The sequence below is a fragment of the Papaver somniferum genome, chromosome 9 (genome assembly GCF_003573695.1).
Source record: "Papaver somniferum cultivar HN1 chromosome 9, ASM357369v1, whole genome shotgun sequence".
In the NCBI taxonomy this organism is placed as follows: domain Eukaryota; kingdom Viridiplantae; phylum Streptophyta; class Magnoliopsida; order Ranunculales; family Papaveraceae; genus Papaver; species Papaver somniferum.
In genome coordinates, this window is record NC_039366.1 from 193,131,501 (window position 1) to 193,147,876 (window position 16,376).

A 16,376-nucleotide genomic window follows, 5' to 3' on the forward strand; every position below is an offset into this window, starting at 1 on the left:
ATTCTCTATAGCACCAGAGCTTTCCCCTCTATCCAGCCCAGAAGCATCCCTCAATACAAAAACATGAGTATCTCTAGGAGATGGAGCAGGCAGAGCTCCAACAAAAATTTTCATTTGGACTTCCTTGCATTTTTCGTCATTATGAAAGAGTACGAAACACTTTTTACATGCAAGAAAAGGAGGTTTAGGGTAAAAAGCAGACATATAATAGGTTTTCCTATTGGTGATATAAACAATCTTTTTAGTCAAAGGAGAGTGCAGAGGAACCATGACTTTTGCTTCATAAAAATTACCAAGAGGGGTGTCTACAGTTTCAATAAAACCAACTTGTTCAATAACTTCTTTAGCTTTGCCTTTGTTAAAAAGGGCTAAAGGGATGGTGATCTGAACAGGCATCAATGTAGTATTCCAAACCAAATCAAAAATTGACTCCAAGTCACCCAAAGGTTGAACAACAAATAAGAGTTGTCCTCGCAGCAAAAGCCAACTCCATATCATGTCGTTTTATGAAGAAAACTACAAACAATTTTTGAATAACATGCATCCCTTGAATGTAATTTTTAACAAGCTTGAAATCAGGGGAATCAATGGTGTAAACCCTATTAAGATGATGTTTTGCTAAATTTTTGTGATAGTTACGCTTATCATCACAAATAAGAGCTACAAATCTGAAAGAAATTCCTCAATGTCTTTATCTAGATGTAAAACTCTTACTTGCTCAGTAGGTACAACCTTGATAGAGAAAAACAAAACACTGGGATAAAAACTAAGACAGAGAATGTAGGATATGAGGATACTGAGCAGACTCAGACTTAATATAGAGAGAATCAGAGAGAATACCAAAACCAGAATACTAACATCCTGTCTAATAGATTGCAGTAACAACACATAAGATAAGACTGACAGAACAATTAAGAGGATCATTTACGCTGCAACACTTAACAGACCAATATACTCCACAGAGTGCAAGAACAAGGATAAGAATTATCAAAAAACTGCCAAGTGTCAATTTCCTTCTGAATGAATCCCACTAATGTTTTGGGAAAAAGGAGAAGTTTAAAATAAACCCAATATTAAAAATGTAAACACAGCTTTTTAGAAAATTAATCAATCAGTCTACCAATAAGATTTCAACTTAGGAATAAACAATACAAAGAGACCTGATAATGCCTCGAATTAGCTCATTAGACAGCTAAACAACCAAAAAATCCTTCCAAAATCTATTTATCGAAGCCATCATACACAGAGAAAAGATATTTCAAGAAGAATAATCATTTCATGCTATAAAGCAACAAACATAAACTATTCTCCATAGAGCAATACAATCCCATATCCAACCGAAATAAGAAATTGAGAAGTTCAAAGAACCATACCCACAGATTGAGCAATAACTCCCCTAAATTTTCCATATTTCTTCGGAGTGATGATGATGGCTTATAGACCCTATGGATACTTCACCTTCTGCTCATGACCTAAAAATAAAAAGCAAAAGAGAGAGAAATAAAACCAGATGGGTTAGACATATCAAATCAATTTGTTAAATCAAATCAAATTAGAAAGATATATATGAGAAGAAGGGATTCATACTGTTAAATAACATAAGAAACATAAGAAAATCTAAACATGGGATTTAATTCATGAGAATTTTCAAAAATTAGGTCACAATTTTTTTTAAAAGGGGTTTAACTCAAAGAAACATCAAATTCAATTTGTAATAAGATAATAGATCCAAAGAAAGATTACGAAAAGGAACTCTAATATAGTTTAAGCATCATAAACAGAAAGATTGCAAGAACTGAATAGGAATCAAAGAAGAGAAAACAAAGAAATTCGAAGGTTGACTAAGTCAACATCGCAAGACTAATCACAAGACTTATCGCAAGAAAGAGAAATTTTGAGTACTTAATTTTAACTAGTGTGATTGATATGGAGTGTAAGTTACTTAGTTGACCTTGATTAACCAATTTATTTATTCTTTTAAAGAAACTATAGTATTTTTAAAATATATATAAAATTAAATGATGAAGGTTTTACTTATCATTATAAGATATGACATATAAGGGGTTATTGGTTTTATTACCTAATGCCTCTACTTTGTGTTTATTAAATATGCCCGGAAAAGTCTACATGTTAACAATTTTCAAGAAGACAAAGGACACCATTTTGAAGTAGACTCAAAACTCTTTAACAAACTATTTTAGATAATGACTAATTCACCCTGATCAGAGACCAACCACTAGAATATGAAAGGGTATACAAAGTGTCTATATGAATCTCTGAAAGCCTGGCATATCGCCTGGTGAAAGTTTATAATCAGTCTTTATCAAAGTCCACATACAATGGTTTTAAATTAAAAAACAACAAGAATTCCTATATTTTTGGCCCAAATTCTAATTCTTTTATCGCGTCTTAGGCGAACACAATAATATTAAAACCTACCACATTCATTTATTCATAGACTAACATAACATGTTTTAATTCGAAACATAATTAAATAATTAAGGACATAATCTAAGAACCAAAACTTTAACAAATCATGCAAAAATCATTAACATAACCATAAGGGAATAATAATAAGCAGTCCTTGATAAGGGGATTCTCTTCTTTTCTTATCAACACAAGTACGTGAAACACTGAGGTACCAAGGCATGTAGCTTGGAGATGCCTCATCATCTATTTTGGGATAGCCAACAACCACATTAATGTTGTACCTCATATCTTTCCAATCATCAGATGTTGGTAAAGGTTTGTGAATAACCTTAATATCGTTACCAAGAGACATACATTGGCTCTCATGCAATTTAAACTTGGAGTGGTTATATCTTGGGATATATTGTACACCTCCACATTGTCTGTACACTCACGTGGGGTTGTACATTACATATTCTTTGGGGTAAAAAGGAGGTCCAAAATAACATTGTTCATCGAACTCAGTTATCATTTTTTTTGCATATGCTTCCTTGTAAGGGTTAAAGACAACATATTTCATCTTCAAATTAAATTGGTGTCTCAATTCTATAAATTCTTTTCTTTTTTTGACACTTGGTCTTACTTTTGAAAGAGTATTGGTCACCATAACGTTCTCCAACCTACCCACTATTCAATGGTCCCTTTTAGCAAACTATGGGAAGTACAATTATATCCACACCTCAAATCAGAAGGTTATCAGGTAATCCGACTGAAAGTTAAATGGTTTCTATTGTTTTGGAAGTACTCGGTGATAAAGTTATCATGTAAATAACCCTATTACCGTTCATGTAAATCTTTTATCATTAAAAATTTTGTTGGGATGTCAGTATAAAAACTAGTGGAAAATATTCATATTGATGTTCATGTAAATCTCTTATGGTTTTTATTTCCTTCAAATAGGAAATTTGTCGGGTCAAATTGTTGGGACCAACAAAATATAGGTAAGAAAAAGCCTGAAAACTAGAATAATTGTATTGTTTGCATGGATAAGAAGGTTCTTTAAACCATTGTTATGAAACATGCTAGTCCCAGTACAAAAAAGTTACCTCGGTTGTGCTTTGATGTGTTTCCCACAGTTGTTTCATGCAGTAGAGCTTTACTTGTAACCTTGTATGTCGATTATCTGCAAGAAGCTTTTAAAATGTATGATATTATATGAGAGAATTCAATGAGGACCATGGAGTGTGTCCGCCTGCAATACATCAACAACCTAAACACCCAACCACATCTCTCACATCACGTCGAGAGTTGCGCTAACCTCCCCTCCTATTGGCCGGTGGAAAAAACCCTTTCTCCTGATTAACTAGAAAACAAGTTAGCCCCCTTACATTTTGTGGCCGTTAACTTCTAATCGTATTTATTCAATCTGATTCCCCAAATTGAGCGGTAGAGTTCACCATCTTTTTATGTTGGTCGTCGACAAAACCCTTGATCCTGACTGGTTAAAAAATTAGCAAAATTATTATACCGCGTTTACATAATTTTAACAAAATCCGGACTGTTAGATTTTCTAAATCTAAAATATTAAAATAGATTTTAAAGCGCTAAATATGACTATAAAAAGAAAATCTCATTAATACGGAATTGTTATAACTCCAATTAGATATCACATAAATCTTGTAAAAAGGTGTTATCTAAACAAATGTGGGAGAAAAGTTTTTTATTAATTTTAGTTCATCTGTAACATACAACTTGACTATTTATAGCCTGAGATTTGAGTACTATACGAGACATGGATATGCCACATCATAATACACCTGTCATTATAACACATGAACAAGGAATTTACATGTTTATTATTTGGTAGATGAATATTATCTTAGCCAACTTCACTTGTAGTACAAAAGAAGAATTGGAAATGTTATAAATACCTTCGGTATTGGTGGTCCGTGTACAAACACCCTTAAGGGGTAAAATGCAAGTTCAAAACAAACCCCGATTTAGTTGAATTCCAATTTTAACCTTTTTACAACTTTTATTTCTTCTTCTTCATTTCTTCAGAAGAAACATGAACACCACAATCTCCTCTCTGCCCTAAACCCACTGTCAACATCTCCGTCGCTACCAGCACCTCCTTCCAAATCGCACCACCAACACCACCACAAAAACTGCAACATCCAGTATTGAGATCTTCATTGCCGACGGACCAAGAACAAACAGATCTAAAAATGAGATCGCATATTTTTTGGATTTGTATTTTGGTGATAAAAATTGAAATTCAATCTCCGTCAGTTCTATTGGTGAAGGAGATCAAAGGGGATTTAGGTGATTATCTTTCTTTTCAGATTAAATTTTATGCTGGTGGTATTTTAACTAGTTGTTGTTATTGTTATTGGTGGGGGTGAGGGTGGGATGGTGAAATTGATGAGGGAGATAGTGGCGGTTCTAGTTGTTCAGGTGGGGTGAAGATTTGGTGTGACGTCGGTGGTTGGGAGATGGTGATGGTGGCTATTGAAAGAAGAAATGCAAATGATGGAGGTTTGTTACTCCTTTCCCAACTGTTGGCTATAGTGATTTATATTTTAATTTTTAATAATTTAAACTAAAAAACTAATCTAATAATGAGTATAGTGTTGTTGATTTCTTACTGATTTATGACTAAACAAGTTTGTCTTGTAATTAAATTTGGTTGTCCAATACTATGTAACTTTCAGTATCCCCACTTGTTAATTTTATGACTGCAATAGCTTATAGAAGTAAGGTTATTTGAACTATTAACTTGTTAATAGGCAATGGCGAGCTCTATCACAACAAACAACAAGATGCAGATGCAATAGTTGTGTGTACATTTTTTGTGAACCATTGCCTTTGTTCATAATGGGAGGATAGTGCAGAAAGCTAATTTGACTAGGCTCTGTTTTGATAGACTTGAATGCGCAAAGAATTTTTTGTATTTTGTTTATTTTTAATTTTTGGTTGAGATTAATGTTATACGACTGGGTTCTGATTTGATTGCTCATGATACCTCACATGCTTTGTGGGTATCACTAGAGTTATCGTAGTGAGTTAGGATAAGGCATTCACATGGCTAGCAAATAAAATGACAGGGTTCTTATTTTGCAAACTTGCATATTTTAACTTTTCCTGTTGATTAGATATCCAAAATTTTCTAACTGATAACTGTTTGTTAAATATTTGCAGTTTAAATCCTGTTCTTGCATGCAGAAGATTACACCACATTGTTGTCAGGTAGCTAAATTCTTTCTTCTTGAAATAATTAAGATGTTGTTTGTTTTACTGAAGTTAAGTGCTTTACCTTTTTTTTCAAGGGGATCTATAATTCATAGATGGTACTTATGTGGTTCTGTTTCGCTGATTCCACTGACTGTTGCTTGTGCTGTAAGTATTTCACGATTTTTATTTTGGGAAGCTTATTCGTGTGCCCTTTTTGTTGGACACAACTTTTGCTAGTTGCCTCCAAATTGGAGACAACTTGAACAAGTTACCTACACATTTGGAGACAACTTGGGCTAGTTGTTCAAAAGATTTTTTTTTGATCATGTTTCTGTAAATGGATGTGTAATCTGATTATGTAAATGGATGCGTAATTTATTAATCCCTATGCCTTATTCAGATGTAAAATCATATATGCTTTGCTGTAAGAATGAATATTGTAGACGGACTTGTAATAATCAAGTACTGGATTCTAACAGTCTAGATGTTGTGGAGGTGGTGGTTATTTTAACATGCATGTGAAATTATCTTTATGCATACATCCGAGAACATACATCTTAGAGTAATTGCAACGAATCTGTGGTGCAATGGTAGCACGACTGACTCCATGTCAGAAGATGCGTGTTCGACTCACACCAGGTTCACTCATTTGTGTATGTTTTTTATTTTTGGAGACAACGTGTGCTAGTTACCATCATATTTGGAAACAACTTTGTTTAGTTGCTTTGGTTAATAGTGTTTTTGATTCACACTCAGTTTTTTGATCTCGAGTTGTGTAGCTCACTAGTTGCCTCCAGTTTTGTAGCTTTTTCTTTGTCTTTATATTTCTGTCACATGCTCTAATTTTTGCTGGTATGCTTGTCAATAGGTTTTTAAGGACTTGTTATAGTTGTCTCTAGATGTGCTAGTTGATCACATATTTTGGAAACAACTTATGCTAGTTGATCCCAGACTTCGAGTCAACTTGTAAAAGTTGCTTCTGAAATGAGATATTACAGGTTCCTAGGTTCCAAATTAATGGGGAAGACCTCTATTGGCCGCTTGTGCACTAATATTATGAAGCCATCTATAGACTTCAAATTTCTGGAGGACCATGTTCCCATGAAATTTTGTTTATGTTCTTTTTTTTCACTTGTCAGTTTTGTGAACTTCCTTATGTTTTGTTTTTATTGACTTGTTATCTTTGTTTTGATATTTTTTTCAATTTTTTTTCTACTTGTTATGTTGCAGTTGTTCTAAATTGTTATGAATTGATTTTTCTTTTTTTGGTTTTGTTTATTTTGGTAAGTAAAGATTGTCTGCTACAGATTCTGCTTTCTTTCTTTTTGTGTGGAAATTATGCTGGTTTGGATCCATATTTGGGGACAAGTTGTTCTAGTTTCTCTAAGATTTCGAGACAACTTGTACAAGTTGCTTCCATCTTTGCAACCAACTTGAAGAAAGTTGCCTTCAGTGGAAACCAACTTGGCGAAGTTGCCTCCATGAAGAAAAAAATTTGTGAGGGTCAGTTTGTGTTTTTATCCGTATCTTGTTTGTTATGTATACCTACACTCGTAGAACAATACTGTATAATCTTTACACCAAATATTCATCGAACAATAATATACTAAAAATGTATAAAGAGTAAAGATTTATTTGTTTCTATTTAAATTAACGTTCATCTTTTTTTGCAGATTTACATCATTATGTGAAGAGTGCTAAAATCTAGCTTTCATCAAAACTCACATACGTTTATTCAGAAGTTTCATTCATCAGTTGAGACTAAGAAATGGAACGCAATCTTGACCTCTTTCTTGTTTATTTTAGCAGCCACTTCTTCTTCGCTCATTAGACGGCTACATCTCTTATGTTCCCCTCTTAAATGTTATATATACTCCATATAAGTATTTGTACTATTTATCCACTTGGTAATTCTCTTACTAGCTATGCAACCTTGCTTCCTCCGACTACAGGTTCATCTCCTTTGACTATGAAAAATATCATGAGCATCTGCATCATTACATCAATTTTGTCAAAAAAAATTTCAAAACATACCATAATGAGTCAAGCTTAAGTTAGTTTACTGCAGAATATGGAGCAAACTGGAAACAAGTTGCTTCCAACAATAGAGACAACTTGAGAAAGTTGCTTCCAAAATCAGATACCACAGGTTACTTTCTTCTGGCATAGAAGAAGCACAATCACATGAACATCACATTAACCAAATAAAAATTGAAACAACAAGCATAAAGAGGAAAAATAACAAACTAAAAATAATGTTTTACTTCTGCACCTGAAAATTAGCACAAACCGAAATGTCATAATGAAAAGTTCCACAAACTATAACCCTAACACCAAATAAGATGTCAAAATGTTTATAGTTTAAAGTTGTAACCTACAACATCAACAATGGAATAAATACATAATGTGCAACTCATTGTCATCCACTGCAATTTAAGAAAGCATAAAAAAAGTTAAAGATTCATCAAATATGTGCTAAAGCAAGTAATGGAGCCAACTTGAGCAAGTTGCTTCCAGTTTTGGAACCAACTCGGGCAAGTTGCTTTCAACGTTGGAGTCAACTTGAAAAAAGTAGTTAACTAACTTGGGAAATGAAACTGAGATACAATATAAACCTGTATTCTAGTCTAAACCTATTATGCACAAGTCATCATTCATGTTAAATGTTATATCTTATATATAGTCAGCTAGCTCAAGTTTTATCTAAACCTAGGTGCAACTAGCACAAGTTGTTTCCATATATGGAGCCAACTAGAGGAAAGTTGTCTACATATCTGGGAGAAACCAATACAAGTCGTTTCCATGTTTGGAGCCAACTTGAGAAACATTGTATCAGGAGTAGAGTATACTCCAATGGTCTAAACATCAAGTTTACTAAAAAGAGTAAAATAAAAAATGACAATAAAGATTGTAGTTGTCTGAATGATTGCAAAAATGAGTGCGCATTCACAAACAAGTTTAACTGCATATCATGATTACGATGTTCTAAAACAAGGATTCAAAGCAGTGGACGGACATATCGCAATGTTGGAGTTGATAAGAGAAAGTATGGAAAAAAACTGACTCAATAACAAAAATGAAGAGATATATAAATTCAAGATGCACAAATAGTTTCGAGATACCAAAGATTTAACGTAAAACGTTAATAACAATCCTCAAATGCTTTGTAAACCACACATCACCTGCAACAGTTTGTATGATTTAATATTTTTCTAAAATTAAACAACAAACTACATAATTTTTATAATATCTATTTTTACCATTTCCAACCTAATTACACGGACTCAATGGACTACAATTGAACAAAAAATTTCAAACTATAATATTAATTCCGACACTAAATCACTAATAATCATTCAACATTTTCACAAACAAAAGATAAACATCTTTATCATTTCTTCACATATAAAAACAAGCAACAAATATATTGTACCTTCATTAGTTTGCTCCTTTCTTAACTCCAACAACACCCATAAAATGTTGGACAACACCAATTGTGGTTTGTTTCGATTGCATGCAATAATAAATAAATCTGAATCAGTGTGAAATTTAACAAAATCGAGTATATATATCACTTTCTAATCCTAACTGGCTAATAAAATTAATCATATAGATCTTTAACATATTCAACAATTTTGAAACAAAAAAAATCGATGAATAATATGTATCAAAGAAAGAAGAATCGAAGAAAAAAACAAATCGATGAACCAAAATCAAACAAAATTATTAATTAAATACAAATCAACTTCATTAGCAGTTAAGGAAGACTTGAACCAAAATCAAACAAAATTTTACAAAAATCTGGTACCAAACCCTAACAAAATCAAAATTAATTGAAATAAATCTAATTAAACACTTTGAATCGTTGCTTACCTGTAAGATATGAAGCTTAAAATTAAACATCAAAGCGACTTCAATCACAAACCCTAATTTCAGGGTTTTTTTTCCATAGATTTTGATTTTCTGAATCTTGTAATGGTAAAATGAAGTTAAAATAGTAGAGAAAAAATTGATTTAGGTTTAATCTTTGAACTTTTTGATCTGTTTTTTCTCAGTTTCATCTGTTTCGACGGAGAAAAAGAAAGAGAAATAACAGAAGAGAAATGAAATGAATTTCCCTGAATTAATCTTTTGGTAATGCTTATCTATATTTAAGTAGGGATATTTTGGTAAACTACTAACCGGAATAAAAGTTTAGGGGCATATATTAAGTTGAAAAGGGTATATTTGAATAGGCCTCCTACTAGGGTCATATAGATAATGTTCCCAGAGAAGAAACTTGAATGTCCTTGAGATGGTGTAAAATGGTGGGCCATTTATAATGTAATGCTTACTTAATACTCCCCCTTGGACCACTATTTATATAACGTTGCATCGTTAACAAGTTCGCCAGAAAAATCCAACTAGGACAAAACTGGTCGAGTAAAACTAAATGTTTGCACCAGAAAAATCACTTGGGGCAGAATTTAGATACTTGAGGCTCATAAATGAAGGTGATTTCTGAAAATGCGGGGATCTAACAACCACACCCAACAATTCGATTAACAACTTGTATGGACAAACTCCAATATACTTTCTAGAGAATCAACTAGACAGTCAGATTCAATCTAGATAAAAAGTATATCAAAGAGTTTATATCTCAATTTCTCGATTTGATCTTTACTCAAGCAAATAGAAATCTGCGAGTCTTATCAAAGAGAGATAACTTGGATGGTACCAAAGACCAATATCCAAGTCAATCAATTTAAATCAACAACCAAATAGGTCAGATATTCTAATTGATTGAACAACGCAACCTATATTATTTTAATTATATAAACAAATATAATGCGGAATAGAAATAACACAGACACCAGAATTTTGTTAACGAGGAAACCGCAAATGCAAAAAAACCCCGGGGACCTGGTCCAGATTGAACACACATTGTATTAAGCCGCTACAGACACTAGCCTACTCCAAACTAACTTCAGTGTGGACTTTAGTTGAACCCCAATGAATCTCACACTGATCCAAGGTACATTTATGCTCATACGCTTCTGATCCCAGCAGGACACTGCGCACTTGATTCCCTTAGCTGATCTCACCCACAACTAAGAGTTCTACGACCCAAAGTCGAAGTCTTTAATAAACAAATATGTATCACACAAAAAAAATTACGGTAATAGATAAATCCATCTCCCACGAATATACCTACGAGCTTTGTTCCGTATTTTGATAAATCAAGGTGAACATAAACCAATTGATAAACCAAACTTATATTCCCGAAGAACAACCTAGTAATATCAATCACCTCACAATAGTCTTAATCGACGTAGCGAAAAAAGATATTGTGGAATCACAAACGATGAGACAAAGTGTTTGTGATTTATTTTTTATCTTTCCTATCGGAGATATAAATTTCAAGCCAATTATTACAATTGTACTCGTATGATAGAAACAACAAGATCAGATCACACAACTACAAGAAAAGTAGTATCGGTCTAGCTTCACAATCCCAATGAAGTATTGAAGTCGTTAACCTGGTTTTAGAAGAAGAAAACCCAAGGTTAAAGGAGAATCAACTCTAGCTTAGGAAACTAGTATCACACATAAGGTGTGGGGATTAAGTTTCCCAGTTGCTAGAGTTCTCCCTTATATACACTTTCAAATCAGGGTTTGCAATCAATGTTAGCTTAGTAAAAAAACATTCAATATTCACCGTTATATAAAAACATGATTAGATTCAAGCTAATATTTATCAATCGTTAGATCGAAAACTTAGCTTGTTACACACAAATGAAATGTTCCATTTTGGGTTTATAAACCGTACCCAAGCATTGACATTTGTTGGTTCAACAATAGTTAACCAATGGTTAGCCATATGATCACTTTCATATCAACCATATTCTTCTTCACTATAACTAGTCCAAATGACTCAAATTAACTAGTTGGAGAGTTGTTCAATTGCATAGATCTTGATGTAACTACACAAGACACAATCAAAGCAAAAACGGTTTGATTCACTCGAATCCGTTCATGAACTTTATAGCCACGTTTTGCCAAAGCATTACTTAGTTTATATAAACATGAGTTCAAGAACAACCGGTTTTAGATATATAACCTCTCAAGTTCGCGGAATAGGTTCGCGGACTTAATCTTATGGAAGGAGTACACAAACTCCAGCAAAATTTCTCGGGTCGAGAACTTCCGCCAGTTCGCGGACTGAGTTCGTGCCACTTCCATTTCTATTGATCAACAAAGTTGGCATACTTTGGTTCAAGGGATAGAACTTATGCACATATGTGTTTCCAAAACAATGTTTATATCCATCAATGGTAATGTAATCTAAACTCTCATTTCAATCATTGAGACATTCTTATAGGACGTTATATAGCCGTTATTCACAAACCATTTTTCGTTAGAGCAATTCTCAAAGTGATTGAAACATAACATGACTTTCGTCACTAGGAAAAGATGAATTAGGCTAAAGCGAAAGCTTTACCGACACATATTTCGAGAAATAGATAGGCGAGGTAAACTCGGCTCGAAATAGCAAATGTGTATAATGAAAGTTTATATCAAAACGACTTTTGTCTCAAGAGTAGGAGATAGAGTAAATATACTTTTGAGTGACAGATAAGTTCAAGTCTCCACATACCTTTTAGTCTATGAAGATCTACCAGTTCCTTGAGTAGTCCTTCGTCTTGTATGATGATTGCCATGGAATCTTGAGCTCAACTACACTTTCTATCCTAATCCGAGACCTTAGCTATGATAGGCTAGAAATCAAGACTTATAGTTTTGATCACTAATATTGACAAACATGCTTGAGATAGCAACGCATGCGAGTTCGACCGAGCAATGCTCTAACAATCTCTCCCTTTGCCAGTTTTAGTAGAAAAAATATTAATACATATGGAATACAAAAAATAAATAAATTAACTTTTGTAGCTCCTATTCCACATGCCTAATCTTCAACATTACTCGAAATATTCGTCACTTCCAAGTACTCGAATGATCCCAAAGGTTGTAAGTTTAGCATCATCGTTGTTGAAAATACGTAGTTATAACAACAAGAAAACAAGAGTTCTCACTCATTATTATACAGTGTCATAGTATCATTACACAACGTCAAAGTCCAATTGCATCACAAATTTAACAAAAATACTATGGTGATATGTATCACTCCCCCTTAGTCAATACTCCATCTCACATGGAAACCACCCCCTTAAATAATGATCCGAAAACCATATGTATTTGTGGTGTGAATTACATATTAATTCTCCCCCTTTTTGTCAATAAAATTGGCAAAGGCAAAAGAACGGGATCCTAATGAAATTTCCGAAAGAGACATTTCATGACCAAAAGTAAGAACACATATCATCTTATTTAGATACAATCATAAAGCCGGAGCTAAATGCATTTATCAAGGAGTTTAAATATACAAGATAACCCCTAAAATATTCCACAGCCGCACTCCCCACAAAGATTTGGCAATTAAGCACAAGTTCAAAATGAACTATCCCCCATAATATGTCATTCCAAAAGGATCAACAAGAGCGACCTTAATTTCGAAGATAAAAAAAGATTTATTTGGACATAACAAATCACATACAAGTATGAATTTGAATCCAAAAATATTCAATTAAGTTAACCATAAACGAACTCATAATTAACTTAACCGAATATGCTCAACACAGGTAAACTTATGGAGACTTAAAGGTGATCAATTAGATTAATCACAAGAACACCCATAATTAATCTAATCGAAATACATAACCAAACTAATCACCAAAGTAATGAATTTAATTGGCTATACTCACATAAGAGAATCTATGGAGGAATGACTAAGTTAATCATAAACATAATCAACTTAGTCAAGAACGCTCAGACATAAGAAAACTTATGGAGTCATAACCAAATAACCAAACGAGATGATTAATTTAGTTCAATATGCTCGACAAAAAGTATCTTACGGAACAACAACAAGGCTAATCATAAGAATAATCAACTTGGTTGTTTCGTTCTCAACGTAAGACACATTACGGAGCCACACGGTAATGCTTAAAATATGGATCAAGGAAGATCAATTACTGCGGAATACACAATGATTCATTCTATTTTCCATCATTATTTGCATAACGACATTCAATAGACATAATCCTTGCAAACAAAAGATTTTAACCTATCTTCCATCAATAATTGACCAGATAGGCTTAACTTTTGTATTTGTCAAAAGTCAATTCATTTTTCATCAATACATGCATATCAACTCATGAACGACTTTACTTTTGACATGTATGAGACAATCAAGTTCACGGACGCAAACACACATATCCCATAACAATATTGCAATATATAAAACCATAAAGATTAATACTGCAAAAATCATTTTCTATACAATTTAGAATTTAAACCAATAAATCTAGAAACATGAAGATGAAAACGTTGTACCTAGCTATGTGTAATCACAATAATGGCTATTCCAACCGTTAGTTATTTTTCTAAACAAAACAAGAAAAACATAATATTTACTAGATATTAAGACCTTTGAAAAATTCTTTATCGTCCCCGAACTCCTGGTCGTCAACAACCATTGGGACATAAGGTTCATTAAGGTAGGAGTTTATATCAATAAACCTTCTTGGCTGATGATGTCGAACCAGGGCCTTCTGAATTTCATGAGTCTTATACACAAAAGCCTTTATTTGTTGAATCTACTTTCGCATCTCCTTAAACACATCAAGAACATCAGAAAACTTTTGAGAGTTTGAAAGAACGACTATTAGCTTCCTCACATTCCTTCCCTTTGTTTTTAATGTAAGAGATAACGGAGATTTATCTTTTTCCTTCATGATTGATGACTTGACAATCATATTAACATCCTTTCCATCGGAAGACATGGTACTTGGAACATCCATAGATGTATGGGTTTGTGAGAGGAAATCTCAGTCTCAACAAGTAGTCTTGAGATAATAAGGAGTTATAATGAAGGAAAAGGAATGTAGGGTTTTAAAACCTCTAGACAGGTTCGTATACGTCCAACTCACAACCCTATAAAGAGTAGAATTGACGATGATAACCCTTTTTTTTGTTGATAGACAGGGAAAAAAAAAAACTAAGAAAAAAACTTTTCCTAAAGCCTGCAGGATACAAAATCATCGTCTCTTTTGATCAGGCGCATGAGACAAGATTTCAAACTCAAGACAATCAAGTTGCTTTGCGGTGAACAACAATTTGTCCACCATTTTCCTCTTGAGAGGAATCCTCAGACTTTTGTCTATCAAATCGACTCGACCTTACTTTCTTCTATAATGGTCTAAGTTTATCCTTGGAAACTAACTTCTTAGACGAAGATAAAATCTTACATACCTCAGCGGTCTTCTAAGCAAGTTTTAGCTTCCTTGTTAAATGATTTGCTCTTCGTTGAAGTTTGTTGACGTGCCTTTGTTGGTGTTTGTACTTATAACACTTTGAAAGTTCATGACCCTTTAAGATAAAAGTCAGGCTTATAAGATGTGCAGGCTGCTAGGCACATGGTAGAACCTGAAACATTAAAAACAGAGTTTCCAAAGGATGGGTCAACTTTATCTTCTATAATAGTTGGATTATCTTCTGAAAGAATATCAAAATTGATGTATGTATTGCTACAATTATCAAAATCAATATTTTTACCGAGAATTGCAACACTTGATATCTCATTTTCATTAGAAGTGTCAGACATTTCATCAAGAGTTGCAGCAAGACCTTTGTCCCCAGTGTATTTTCTACGATTTGGGCACTCGTTTGCAAAATGACCAAATCCTTTACACTTAAAAAACCAAGGAAAATCATCATCACCAGTTTCCTCAATATCCCTATGTTTAGGAGCAACACGATTGAGGTTTGACTGATGCCTTAGACTTATCTCTGGAGAACCGTTTACTTCTCTTCAACAGAAGATCCCTAAACTGTCTTGTGATCATCGAGACTGATTTGTCAAGATCTTCATCTGACGAATCTGTCTCAGAGTGATCATCTTCAGAGATATAAACCTTATTTACTTTGATCAAGTAAATTTAGTGTCCTTTAGTGCTTTGAACGCAATATCCTTGGATTTGGATGAATGTTCATGATCAAAGATCTTAAGCTTTCCAACCAACGTATTTCTGAAGAGATTATCAAGGTTATTTCCCTCAACGATGGCATTCTTCTTAGAATCGTATCTAAATGGCAGCGATCTAAGAATTTTCATCACAATGTCCTTTTCAGTAATAGTCTTACCCAATGCAAAATATGCATTAACAATTTCAGACACTTTGTGATTAAACTCATCAAATGTGAAAAAGCGGGGGTCTAACAACACCACCTAATATTTCTCTTAGCAATCTGTATGGAGAAAATCCGAAACACTTTCTAGAGAATCAACTAGACAGTCAGAGTCAATCTAGGTAAAGGTATCTCAAGGAGTTAATATCTCAATCTCTCGATTTGATCTTTACTCAAGAAAATAGAAGTTTGCGAGTCTTTATCAAAGAGAGATGAACTTGGACAGTACCAAAGACCAATATCCAAGGATCAATCAATATCAATCAACAACCATTAGGTCGGACTATCCAATTGATTGATCTAACGCACAACCTGTATTATTTCTACTATATAAAGAAATATAATGCGGAAAAGAAATAACACAGACAAGCTTTGTTAACGAGGAAACCGCAAATGCAGAAAAACCCCGGGACCTAGTCCAGATTGAATACGCACTGTATTAAGCC

The 16,376-nt window shown here is 33.5% G+C and overlaps 3 long non-coding RNA genes across 5 annotated transcripts; 1 reads left to right on the forward strand and 2 right to left on the reverse strand.

Moving 5' to 3' along the window:
- Positions 1–1,424: 1,424 nt before the first annotated feature.
- LOC113313929 lies at positions 1,425–4,479 on the reverse strand. The gene is made up of 3 exons (XR_003342132.1): positions 4,341–4,479; positions 3,516–3,907; positions 1,425–1,472 (listed from the first exon to the last, which is right to left on the reverse strand). It is a non-coding gene; the product is annotated as an uncharacterized LOC113313929 (long non-coding RNA).
- On the forward strand, positions 4,367–7,455 carry LOC113313928. 3 transcript variants are annotated; one of them, XR_003342130.1, is made up of 4 exons: positions 4,367–4,947; positions 5,611–5,658; positions 5,739–5,808; positions 7,317–7,455. It is a non-coding gene; the product is annotated as an uncharacterized LOC113313928 (long non-coding RNA). The 3 variants fall into 3 exon arrangements; XR_003342131.1 differs by lacking the exon at positions 7,317–7,455 and having other exon boundaries at positions 4,367–4,734; positions 4,816–4,947; positions 5,739–7,145; XR_003342129.1 differs by lacking the exon at positions 7,317–7,455 and having other exon boundaries at positions 4,373–4,947; positions 5,739–7,145.
- LOC113313927 lies at positions 7,231–9,497 on the reverse strand. Its single transcript, XR_003342128.1, has 2 exons — positions 9,077–9,497; positions 7,231–7,632 (listed from the first exon to the last, which is right to left on the reverse strand). It is a non-coding gene; the product is annotated as an uncharacterized LOC113313927 (long non-coding RNA).
- Positions 9,498–16,376: the final 6,879 nt, after the last annotated feature.